This window comes from Somniosus microcephalus, chromosome 13 (genome assembly GCF_052327205.1).
Source record: "Somniosus microcephalus isolate GS21.2 chromosome 13, FLI_Smic_1.0, whole genome shotgun sequence".
NCBI classification, from domain to species: domain Eukaryota; kingdom Metazoa; phylum Chordata; class Chondrichthyes; order Squaliformes; family Somniosidae; genus Somniosus; species Somniosus microcephalus.
In genome coordinates this window covers 16,742,070-16,754,921 of record NC_140999.1, presented here as the reverse complement: position 1 = coordinate 16,754,921, position 12,852 = coordinate 16,742,070, and the positions used below count along the sequence as shown (strand labels likewise).

The following is a 12,852-nucleotide window of genomic DNA, read 5'->3' as shown; positions in this document are numbered from 1 at the left end:
CCCAGTCGCTCTCTCTCTTCCCCCCAGTCGCTCTCTCTCTTCCCCCAGTCGCTCTCTCTCTTCCCCCCAGTCGCTCTCTCTCTTCCCCCCAGTCGCTCTCTCTCTTCCCCCCAGTCGCTCTCTCTCTCTTCCCCCCGTCGCTCTCTCTCTTCCCCCCAGTCGCTCTCTCTCTTCCCCCCAGTCGCTCTCTCTCTTCCCCCCAGTCGCTCTCTCTCTCTCTCTTCCAAGAACAACATGCCCTCAAAAAATCCTCGGCACCGCCGGGCACTTCAGCTAGTCTATCTATATATATAAAACGGTCCGTCTCTCTTTCCGTCTGTCTGTCCGGCTAGACAATCAAAAGTTATAGAGCGTACCTACACATATGTTATATCAAAATAAAGCTTATCATTTGGGGACTCTAATAGGCATATTTACTTTTTGGTCAGACAAAAATTGTTCGGCCAGTATACAAAAAACGTTCAAAAATCCTCAAAAATCCACTCATTACCGGTTGACCAATCCTACCTCTCATTAGCGTTGAGTGATGTGCTGCTTGGCCAATCCTACAGTTCAGTGACCTGATGGTTGACCAATCGGTGCGTCACGGGCGGGACCTAATCCTCCAGTCTCCCTAAATTTCGCCGCCATTTTTTTCATCCCCACAGGGACAGCACCAGCCAAACAAACCCCCACATTGCGACTCCGGGAGCGGCAGGTGAGTTTACACACAGCGGGCGGGTCATCGGCAGCGGCCACCCATCAACCGCGCCACCCGTGGGGGAGCTCAGCGGCAGCTGCCGGCCGTCAACCGCGCGATCCCCTGGGGAGCTCAGCTCAGGTCCGTCTCGGCCGGCCCTCAACCGCTAGGCCCCGCACGGCCGGTATCACAACGGCACCGGGCCTGAGGCGCTAGGCAGGGAGAGGGTATATAATAAATGAGTTTGTCTGTCTGTCTGTCTGTGTATGCGCGCGGTAAATTCCAAAGTTATAGAGCGTACCTACACATATGTTATATCAAAAGAAAGCTTATGATTAGGGGAGTGTCATAGGTGTGTTTATTTTTTGGTTGGCCAGACAAAAATTGTTCGGACAGTTTATAAAAAACGGACAAAATCCGCTCATTTTAACAAAGCTTCTTCGGCGTGACTGACGAGTGGATGGACCAATCGACGGGCCGCATTAGCATTGAGTGACGTGATGGTTGACCAATCCTACGGGGGAACCGCGGTATGATGCGTCACGGGGGCGTTTCATGGCGTGTGTGGGCGGGGCCTAAGCCTGCGGCCTGCTGTGAGTGCGGGACCGGGAAAAGAGATACAGAGACAGAGACAGAACTGCGCGGCCCGCGAGCCAGCGAGCGGGGCAGCGGCGGCGGTGGGCCGGAGCGGGAGCTGAGGCGAGTCAGGCCGGGCCTGATGCGCTAGGACGCGCACGGGGATTCCGGGTCACCGCGGCCGGGGTCTGAGTCCAACCCCTTCCTCGGGGTGTCTTCCTCTCTTCTCCATCTCTTTCCCTCACTCTCTCCCTCTCTCTCTCTCTCTCTCTCTCCTTCCCCCTCTCTCTCTCTCTCCTTCCCCCCCTCTCTCTCTCTCTTTCCCCCCCTCTCTCTCTCTCTGTCTTTTTCTCTCTCTCTCTCCTTCCCTCTCTCTCTCTCTCCTTCACTCTCTCTCTCTCCTTCCCCCTCTCTCTCTCTCCTTCCCTCTCTCTCTCTCTCTCCTGCCCCCCTCTCTCTCTCTCCTCCCTCTCTCTCTCTCCTTCCCCCCCTCTCTCTCTTCTTCCCCCTCTCTCTCTCTCCCTCCCCCTCTCTCTCTCTCCTTCCCCCCTCTCTCTCTCTCCTTCCCCCCTCTCTCTCTCCCTCCCTCTCTCTCTCTCCTTCCCTCTCTCTCTCCTTCCCCTCTCTCTCCTTCCCCCCTCTCTCTCCTTCCCCCTCTCTCTCTCTCCTTCCCTCTCTCTCTCTCTCTCCTTCCCCCCCTCTCTCTCTCTCTCCTTCCCTCTCTCTCTCCTTCCCCCCCTCTCTCTCTCTCTCCTTCCCCCCTCTCTCTCTCTCTCTCTCCTTCCCTCTCTCTCTCTCTCTCTCTCCCTCTCTCTCTCTCTCTCTCTCTCTCCTTCCCCCCCCTCTCTCTCTCTCTCTCTCCTTCCCCCCCTCTCTCTCTCTCATTAATGTCAATGATAACATTGCAAAATTATAATTCTGCTTGCTACCTCCAAATTCACATAGAAGGAAAACTGTAAAACCTGGAGTATATGGCTACTGGCGATCCCCATTAACAAAAAACGAAGTTAAAGAGCCACCTCCTCGGTGCTTAGCAAGAGTTCTTCAATCCCAACAGTTTTATAAACAGTTTTATAAACATGGCAGAGGGTTCTTCAGTTCCCTCGGCAACACCGGGTACTCCAGTTAGTACCTACATACATAGAAACATAGAAGATAGGAGCAGGAGTAGGCCATTTGGCCCCTCGAGCCTGTTCCGCCATTTAATAAGATCATGGCTGATCATCTAAATTCAGTACCCTGTCCCTGCTTTTTCTCCATATCCCTTGATCCCTTTAGCCTTAAGAAATATATCTAACTCCTTCTTGAATATATTTAATAAGTTGGCCTCAACTGCCTTCTGTGATAGAGAATTCCACAGGTTCACCACTCTCTGGGTGAAGAAATTCCTCCTCATTTCTGTCCTAAATGGCTTATCCCTTATCCCTAGCCTGTGACCCCTGGTTCTGGGCTCCACCGCCATCGGGAACATCCTTCCTGCATCTAGTCTGTCTAGTCCTGTTAGAATATTATAAGTTTCAATGAGATCCCCTCTCATTCTTCTAAACTCTAGCGAATATAAACCTAATCGACCCAATCTCTCTTCATACGTCATTCCTGCCATTCCAGGTATCAGTCTAGTGAAATTTCGCTGTACTCCCTCCATGGCAAGAACATCCTTCCTCAGATAAGGCGACCAGAACTGCACACAATACTCAAGGTGTGATCTCACCAAGGCCCTGTACAACTGCAGCAAAACATCCTTGCTCCTGTACTCGAATCCTCTCACTATGACGGTCAACATACACACGCATACTTACACACACAAAAAAACATACCTACATATGCACACGCACACACACACACAGACCTACACAGATACCCATACACACACAAAAACACATGCACACACACATACATAAACACACACACACAAGCATGCCTACACACAGACACACAGACACACACAAGCATGCCTACACAGACACACACAAGCATGCCTACACAGACACACAGACACACACAAGCATGCATACACAGACACACAGACACACACAAGCATGCCTACACAGACACACACAAGCATGCCTACACACAGACACACAGAAACATGCCTACACACACACACACACACACACACACGCACACATGCACACACACATTGTTGTGTATGTCCCTTTAAGGGAATAACTGGTCTCAGACTGCAGTACCGGCAGTGACCACCCCTGTATAAAAAGCCCTAGCAGGCTCCTGTAGTTTCAGTTTCCAGGTTGTCTCCATTCAGTAAAGACTTGTTATAATCAACTCCTGCCGTCCGTGTCTCAATTATACACGGACATAATACTGGCGACGAGTAAGAAACAAACTTACCTGCAACTCGGCAGCACCTCAGATGACGTTGTTGAAGGTCGAGGCCAGAGGAAAGAAAAAAAAAAATCCAGAGAGACTCGAGAAACGGGCGTCGACCGTGGGCAACCGCCCTCCAAATCAAAAATATTGAGGGGTGCAGGAGAGACTGTCGTGAGCCAGGCTTGGTTGTTCAGTCTATGGTTTCCCAGCTAATCGGGCTGGTGGCAGGTAGTGCACTGATCCTTCCTGGGCTGCGGCGGGCTAGAGCTCGATTGGGTGGCTCTGCAACGGGGCCGGGCAGCGAGTCGGGAAGCAAAGAGAGAGAGAGAGGGTGGAGCACACAGGGCGCGGCCGGTGCTTCGCAGCCGGGCAGCGTTCAGACCTAAGAAGAGGGAGGGAAGTGTCCCAGAGGGTCCGCTCCGCGACGGGAATGGTTCTTCAATTAACGGAGCAAGTATTGAAGCGCGATAGAGAAGTGAAGATACCGCGGAGAGCGGCGTTGGCGGCAGCGGCGGGAAAGCGCAGGAGGCGCCATCTTAACTTGGCGGGGAAGAAGGAAAAGTGCGGGAGACGCCATTTTGATCCATCGGGGACGAAGGCAAAGCGCGGGAGGCGCCATCTTAGATTTTCAAGATGCCAAAGACTGGCGATATCACTGCCTTCGATAATGCAATAGAAGACTGGACCACGTATGTGGAAAGAGTCGAGGTGTATTGCGAGGCAAACGAAATAGCCGATGAGAAAAAGGCATCGGTATTGCTAAATTTAATGGGCGCAAGAACGTATGGCCTATTGCGGGACCTGATTACTCCAGCCAAACCGAAGGCGAAGAGTTTTAACGAAATTGTTGCTATCCTACAGGAACACCTAAATCCTACACCGCTGCTGATAGCAGAAAGATTTAAATTCCACAGGAGAAATCAGCATAAAAATGAGAGCAATGCTGATTACCTTACGGAACTACGCAAGCTATCAAAGCACTGCCAGTTCGGAGCAGGACTGGCAGATACCTTACGGGACAAATTTGTCTGTGGACTCCTGAGTGAAGGAACCCAGAAGAGGTTACTCTCAGAGAAAGAGCTGACGCTAGATAAGGCTTTCAGCGTGGCAGTATCGTACGAAGCAGCAGCAAGGGGAGCTGCGGAAATACAACAAAAGCCACAGGAATACGGCACCCACAAAATGACACGGGGATTTGCAAAATGTTATCGCTGCGGCAGCACAAACCATGACCAGAAGGACTGCTGGTCCAAGGACAAAATATGCAGGCAATGCGGAAAGATGGGACACATTGCACGAGTTTGCAGGTCTGGGAAGAAGACCAACGACAACAAAAAGGCTACTAAGGAACCGTACAGGAAAGTACAAAAGATGACGGACAGTAGTTCCGAAGACCAGATGAGCGATAGTGAATCCGGGAACAAGAGACTAAGCTGTCTCAAACTTCACAACGTAATCGCAAAAGAGGATCACTGAACCATTTGGGTCACCCTCACGATTGACTCGGGAACAGTACCCGTGGATTGGAGGGTAGCTAATGTTACCCCAATATTTAAAAAGGGGGGTAGAGAGAAAGCAGGGAATTATAGACCAGTAAGCCTTACATCGGTTGTGGGCAAAATGCTAGAGTCCATTATTAAGGATAAAATAGCGGAGCACTTGACAAATGGGGAAAGGATCGGACAGAGTCAACATGGATTTACAAAGGGTAAATCGTGTTTGACTAATCTGCTGGAATTTTTTGAGGAAGTAACTGGTAAAATAGATGGGGGAGAGCCAGTGGATGTGGTGTACCTTGACTTCCAGAAAGCCTTCGATAAGGTTCCACACAAAAGATTATCATGCAAAATTAAGGCTCATGGGATTGGGGGCAAAGTATTAACGTGGATAGAGAACTGGCTGGCGGATAGAAAACAGAGAGTTGGAATAAACGGCTCGTTTTCGGAGTGGCAGGCAGTGACCAGCGGGGTGCCGCAAGGATCTGTCCTGGGACCCCAGCTGTTCACAATATATATAAATGATCTGGATCAGGGAATTGGATGCAATATTTCCAAATTCGCTGACGACACTAAACTAGGAGGAGGGGTGGGCTCTGATGAGGATGTCAGGAGGCTACAGTGCGATTTGGACAGGTTGGGGGAATGGGCGGATACGTGGCAGATGCACTATAATGTGGATAAATGCGAGGTTATCCACTTTGGGGGTAAAAACAGGAGGGTAGATTATTATCTAAATGGCAATAGATTGGGAGATGGGGAAGTGCAGAGGGACCTGGGTGTTCTTGTGCACCAGTCACTGAAGGAGAGCATGCAGGTGCAACAGGCGATTAAGAAGGCAAATGGTATGTTGGCCTTCATATCAAGGGGGTTCGAGTATAGGAATAGGGATACCTTACTACAGCTGTACAAGGTGCTGGTGAGACCGCATCTGGAGTATTGTGTACAGTTTTGGTCGCCCCATCTGCGGAAGGATGTTCTTGCCATGGAAAGAGTGCAACGGCGATTCACCAGGCTGATACCTGGAATGGCAGGAATGACCTACGAAGAGAGATTAAATAGTTTGGGCTTGTACTCACTGGAGTTTAGAAGATTGAGAGGGGATCTCATCGAAACATATAAAATTATGGCAGGCCTGGACAGGCTGAATTCAGAGAGAATGTTTCCAATGGCCGGGGAGCACAGAACCAGGGGCCACAGTCTAAAAATAGCGGGCAAATCATTTAAAACAGAGATGAGGAAGAATTTCTTCACTCAAAGAGTGGTGAGCCTGTGGAATTCCCTGCCACAGAGGGCTGTGAAGGCTAATTCAATAAATATTTTCAAGAGAGAATTGGATATATTTCTGAAGGCTAAGGGGATTAAGGGTTACGGAGAAAAGGCGGGGACGGGGTACTGAACTGGTAAGATCAGCTATGATCTCAGACGAAGATCAGCCATGATCTCATTGAATGGCGGAGCGGGCTCGAAGGGCCGAATGGCCTACTCCTGTTCCTATCTCTATGTTTCTATGTTTCTATGATAGCAGGGTCCCAAGTCAAAATGGAATTGGATACAGGATCAGCTCTAACCGTCATGAATCGACGAGAGTACGAGCGGCTATTCTCACACATACCCTTGAGAGAGACATCCATTGTCTTGAGGACGTATACGGGGCAAAAAGTATACCCCAGAGGAAAAATAAGGGTGCCTGTCGAATACAACGGCAAGAAAATACGGAAATTGTATCTCTACATTCTGCAAGATGGTGGACCACCGTTATTGGGACGTGAATGGATCAGAAAGATAAGTTTAGACTGGCACTCCATTCAGGCACTGACGGTGGCTGGTAAAAAGGATGACGATGTCACTCCTGGCCGATTGTCAACAATCTTAGCTGACGCCAAAGAGGTATTTCAACAAGAACTGGGCACTCTTAAAGGCGTAACCACCTCGATAAAAATAGAGGAGAATGCAATTCCCAAGTTTTTCAAAGCAAGACCGGTACCATATGCAATTCGCCCAGCCGTCGAGGCAGAGCTGGAGAATCTGGAGAATGCAGGCGTGTTATCTAAGGTAGACTGGAGCGAGTGGGCGACACCCATCGTTCCGGTCATGAAGAAAACGTTAAACAATAAGTCTGAGGAGCCAAGGACGGTTCGCATCTGTGGGGACTTCAAGGTGACAGTGAACCCAGTCCTTCACACAGTACAATATCCTCTTCCAAGGATAGACGATATCTTCGCCTCACTATCTGGAGGGAAGCGTTTTACAAAAATTGACCTAGCACAAGCATATTTGCAGATGGAGGTTGAAGAATCCTCTAGGAAGTATCTCACGATAAACACTCACAAAGGTCTTTACCAGTATAATCGACTGGTATTCGGAGTAGCATCAGCTCCGGCGATATGGCAAAGAGCGATGGAACAAGTCCTGCAAGGGATTCCGGGGACTCAGTGTTACTTGGACGACATCCTAGTGACAGGTGACGATGACAGTGAACACCTTGCCAACCTAGAGCAGGTGCTCACTAGACTACGTGAACATGGGCTACGAGCCAATCGCCCCAAGTGCGAGTTTTTTAAGAAATGGATATCGTATTGTGGCCACGTGATTGATGAAGAGGGGTTGCATAAGTCCCCTGACAAAATTGAACCAGTAGTTAAGGCTCCAGCGCCTGAAAATGTGTCGTAACTGAGGTCATTCCTCGGATTGGTGAATTACTACCATAAGTTTTTGCCGAATTTGTCCACAATTCTGCATCCACTGAATGCCCTACTACGAACGGGAGTAGCATGGAAATGGAGCGATGAATGTAAGCGGGCCTTTCAGAAGAGTAAGGACCTAATCACTTCAAGAGAAGTATTGGCTCACTACAACCCATCACTACCGATAAGACTGGCGTGTGATGCGTCTCCCTACGGCATTGGGGCGGTACTGTCACATAAATTCCTTGATGGTTCAGAGAGGCCAATAGCTTTTGCGTCACGCTCGTTAACTTCAGCCGAGCGTAACTACGCCCAGATTGACAGAGAGGCCCTCAGCCTGGTGTGGGGTGTGAAGAAGTTCAATCACAACCTGCACGGTCAGAAATTTACTCTACTAACTGATCATCAACCTCTCGTCTCCATTTTCAACCCTCAGAAGGGCGTACCGATAATGACGGCACAACGGCTGCAGAGGTGCTCCCTTTTCCTAGGGGCACACCAATATGACATCGAGTACAAAGGAACTAAACAGCATGGGAATGCTGATGGATTGTTGCGCCTACTGTTGCCGATGGTGGAAGAAGAACTGGCAGTGGATCCAGTGGAGTTATTCCACTCGACTATAGTCGAATGTCTCCCTGTGACGAATGCAAACATAGAAAAGGAAACACGAAATGACCCGGCACTCTCCTGGGTCTATGATTTAACGGTGAAGGGATGGCCAACACATGGCGAACCACTGCTGCCAGCATTCTCGCTGAGAAGAGAACAGCTGTCAGTGTGCAGAGGAACCTTGATGTGTGGATCCAGAGTAGTAATTCCACCCAAATTGAAGGATAGAGTGCTCAATGAGCTTCATGAGGGTTATCTGGGAGGGGTAAAAATGAAGAACTTAGCCAGAGCGTTTGTGTGGTGGCCGGGAATCGATAGAGAAATCGAAGAGATGACCAAGAGCTGTACAGGATGCCAGAAGGTCCAAAACGCCCCACCACAAGCCCCTCTACATCCATGGGAGTGGCCCTCATCTCCATGGCAAAGGGTGCACATTGATTTTGCTGGTCCCTTTATGGACTCGATGTTTTTAATTGCGGTGGATGCACATTCAAAGTGGCCAGAGGTAATAAAAATGTCCTCAACCACCACAGAAAAAACTACCGCAGTCTTACGAACCATATTCGCCAGGAATGGGCTGCCTGAACAGATTTGCTCTGACAATGGACCACAGTTTGTGTCTGAAGAGCTCCGGAGGTTCTTAAACAACAATGGTGTTAAGCATTACACATCCGCCCCATATCATCCAGCCACTAATGGATTGGCCGAGAGGTTTGTTCAAACATTCAAGAAGGCTATCAAGGCAATGTGTAATGAAGATATACCCCTACAACACAAGGTGGATAGCTTCTTGTTTGCCTACCGGAATGCGACACATGCGGTTACCAACCAAACTCCAGCCATAATGTTCTTCAATCGAAGACTACGATGCCGCTTGGATTTGGTTAAGCCAAACGTCAGAAGAGATGTGGAGAACAGGCAGTTTCAGAATATGAATGAAAGGCCGACCAGGAGTTTTAAGATAGGTCAACCAGTTTTGGCCCGGGACTACCGCACAGAGAAATGGCAGCCAGGAACGATCTGTACACGGCAAGGACCTCTAATGTATACCGTGGACGTTGGAGAGAGCATTGTAAGACGCCATGCTGACCAGATTCTAGAGTCACTGGAAAACGTCAACTCTACACCATGATCTGATACACCTGGCGATGAAACCGAAGTACCAATTGCATCTACCGCAGAATCGGTGATATTGGAAGCAGACGAACCAAACAACGACATTGATCCTGACTCAACCTTGCCAGAAGAACCTGATACCCCAAAGAGGCGTTATCCAAACAGAATCAGGAAGCCTCCTCAAAGACTGAACTTGTAATTGCTTAACTTCAACCAATGTATCTAGCAACCGTAATTGTAATTGTAATTAATTATTATTTAGTTGTTAAATGAATGTTATGTACTGTTTATCTAAAAGGAGAGGAATTGTTGTGTATGTCCCTTTAAGGGAATAACTGGTCTCAGACTGCAGTACCGGCAGTGACCACCCCTGTATAAAAGGCCCTAGCAGGCTCCTGTAGTTTCAGTTTCCAGGTTGTCTCCATTCAGTAAAGACTTGTTATAATCAACTCCTGCAGTCCGTGTCTCAATTATACACGGACATAATACACATGACTACACACACACTCACTATTTCCTGCAGGGTCACTTAACAGAGCAGAAAGCCTGGCTAATTCTTTCCCCCTGCCTAGGGAGGCTAAGGCCAATTGTAGCCAACCCTGCCTGACATCAGCCAGTTCAGCAGAGAGCAGGGATTGTGTCCAGTCATTTCCTCGTCTGTATGACTCAGTTCCACCCCAGGCAGTACATTTACCAAATGTCCCATTCTTTCCGCTCCTTGCAGCATCCACAATCTTCTCAGATCCAAAAGAATATTTTTAAATAACAACTCATCAAGCAGTTCATTTAACTTTCTAGCTCAGCAATTCATTGGGACTGTAAATATTTTAACAATGCAAACCGAATCTAAAAATGTGACCTTGCAGGTTTACAATGGTAACGCACTTTTTCATTGTGCATCCAACAAGCCAAGGAAGGCTGCCAATTGAAGGAGCGGCGTGCTTTGAGTGAAATTGTTGGCAGCAGAATCACTAATTCCGGGATCCTACCATTAACAACCTGGCAGTTAAAATGCATCATTCTATATATATATATAAATATATTTCTATTGTTCATTTAAAGTGGAGTAGCTCTGTTGGTGTTCTGCCAGGAGCGCCGGTTTAAGTAGGTGGGTTGATCAGATTGCGGCTACGCGGTCCCGTCCATCCACAGCTTGAGCCTATTCACCGAGCAGTGTGTGGGACCTCGACGGACACAAGTGGGCCGATAACGACCCGGGAGAAGATAAGGCAATCTCAGGCGAGGCTTAAGTCAAGGATTAACCCACTTTATCCTTAAAGCTGTTGATTTATGGAATAGGCTGACAACTTGGCACGGTGAAGATACAACAGTGAAGGTACATAGGAGGAGATGGCTGCAAAGAACTGGAAAAGCCCATTGCAGGCCATCTAGCAGGTCCCAGTGTCGAGGAACTATAGGATCCCACAATACCTCCTCTACTCCTCTGTCAAATGTCTCTCCAGGAGTCCAACCCTTACCGATACAGTCATCCCGCACTGCCTCCCTTGACAATCCATTCCATAAGGTCACTACAGGAAACTTTCGTTTAACCGGAGGTTAAATGTCCGGAAAGCTCTATCTACCGGCAAAATTCAGGAGCTGTTTCCTATAAGTTTTTTTACTTCTCGTTGCTTTTTTTCTCCAGTCAGGCTCTGCAAGGTCTAGCTGAAGCTGTTGCTTAGCTACAGAGACGCTTTTAAGCTGCGGCCGACTGTTTTGAAGCTGTTGCTAAGCAACAGGGTTTGTTGATTCACATGGAGCTCAAAAGCTCCGTATGTTTTAACATTAGCGCTGGTTTCTACGGCAGTTTTAATGGTACGGCACCAGCTCGGTCCTGTCAGTGCCGGATACTAGAAAGTTTCCTGTACTCTCTGCGTAAAGTAATTCAATATAAGTTGTCTTTCCATCCTGCTCCTCCGCCCATTCGGAGTTTGAGGCTACACCACCACTGTTGAATCATGCAATGAAGTGGAGGCCCTTGATTCAAAGGTGAGTAAAGAGTCATGGTGGTAATCCTAAGGCCAGTGGGAGGTGACAGTGGCCTGAGTGAGTGGGTCCCTGTATGTGGAATTAAACAAATGGGAGTTGGATGACCTGAGTGGCCTTTTTATTTTTCCACCTTATGCTTGAAGAGCAATATTTAAATATTGCTAACGTACATAGAATGCGCCACTTGACAATGACTTGATTATATACCCTTAGGTGTTATTCATTTATATTAAATGATTTCAAATCTATTCAGCGCAAAAAAATACCCTTCCCTTCCTGGTCATAGTTTTACAGTCTTTATTTAGTACCTACTCGTATACTGTGCATATAGACAATAATGGCCCAGTAATTCGGGTCCCAATGCGTGAGTACGGAAGGGGTACTCACGCGTGGGCCCGATGGAAGTGCCGGTTTTCAGGATGCACAGCGCATGCGCTGAAAACCGGCATTTCCTGTCCTCTGAACCAAGGGGTTAAGAGGCGGAACGCGTGCGACGTTTCAGGCAGCGCGTGCGCGCTGAAATTCCTTTTTTTGTAAAGAGTTGCCCGTGCGTAAAGGCCTCCGGTTTTTACGCTTGAAAAAACCAGACGTAAGTACTTAGTTTTACAGGTAAGTGGTCTATTAATACAATTTAGAATTTTTTTCCCCACAGGTTTATTATTTTTAAAGAATTTACAGTAAGGTAAGTGTAGTTTTAGACCTGATTTGTTAAAAAAAATATATTTTTTAAAAATTTGATTAATTGTTTAAAATAGTTTTTTTTACAGTTATTCATAGTTCATTTATTTAGTGGGATTTTTAAAAAACTTTTATTTGTAGTTTAAGTGCTGTTTTGGGTGCCCTGAGTTTTCATGAGTTTGACAGTTCTTACTATCAAACTCATGAATGAACTTTTGCAACCTCCCATTGGTTGCCCAGTGCCCATGTGATCCCAGCCGGCTCATCAAAATAGCTGTGCTTTAATTCTGTTTAAAACTACTTTACATTCTTCAAAATAATGTAAAAGTATTTAAAACTTTATAAAAGTTACCTAAAGATTAATAAAAATACAAAAAATGTATTTAAAATTTTGCTCTGCATGTAAAATTGCTTTGCAGCTTGTGTTAAAAATTGGGACCTCAAGGGGCGTGTCTAACTTAGATTCGGCGCTCGAGGCTTCGCGCTGGCTGCACTCCTGGGCGGCGTGACGTCAGACGCTGCCTGGGAGTAATCAACTGAAAACAGGAATTGCAAGCATCCCGGGAGCAGAACGGCAGGCGCGCCGGGTAAGTGCACATCGGGGGCTTGCACGCGCGGCAAGCCCCCGAACCTAATTTCTGGGCCAATATGTATAGATCGCACCTGTTATTCACACACATATATATATAAT

At 47.8% G+C, this 12,852-nt stretch overlaps 1 long non-coding RNA gene across 1 annotated transcript in view; it reads right to left on the bottom strand.

Annotated features, from left to right (window-relative positions):
• LOC147108093 (uncharacterized) overlaps positions 1-11,895 on the bottom strand; it is an 89,715-nt gene extending 77,820 nt beyond the window's left edge. Inside the window, exon 1 of the long non-coding RNA XR_015080517.1 lies at positions 11,796-11,895. This is a non-coding gene — a long non-coding RNA (uncharacterized LOC147108093). The remainder of the gene's footprint in view (positions 1-11,795) is intronic.
• Between the last annotated feature and the right edge of the window lie 957 nt (positions 11,896-12,852).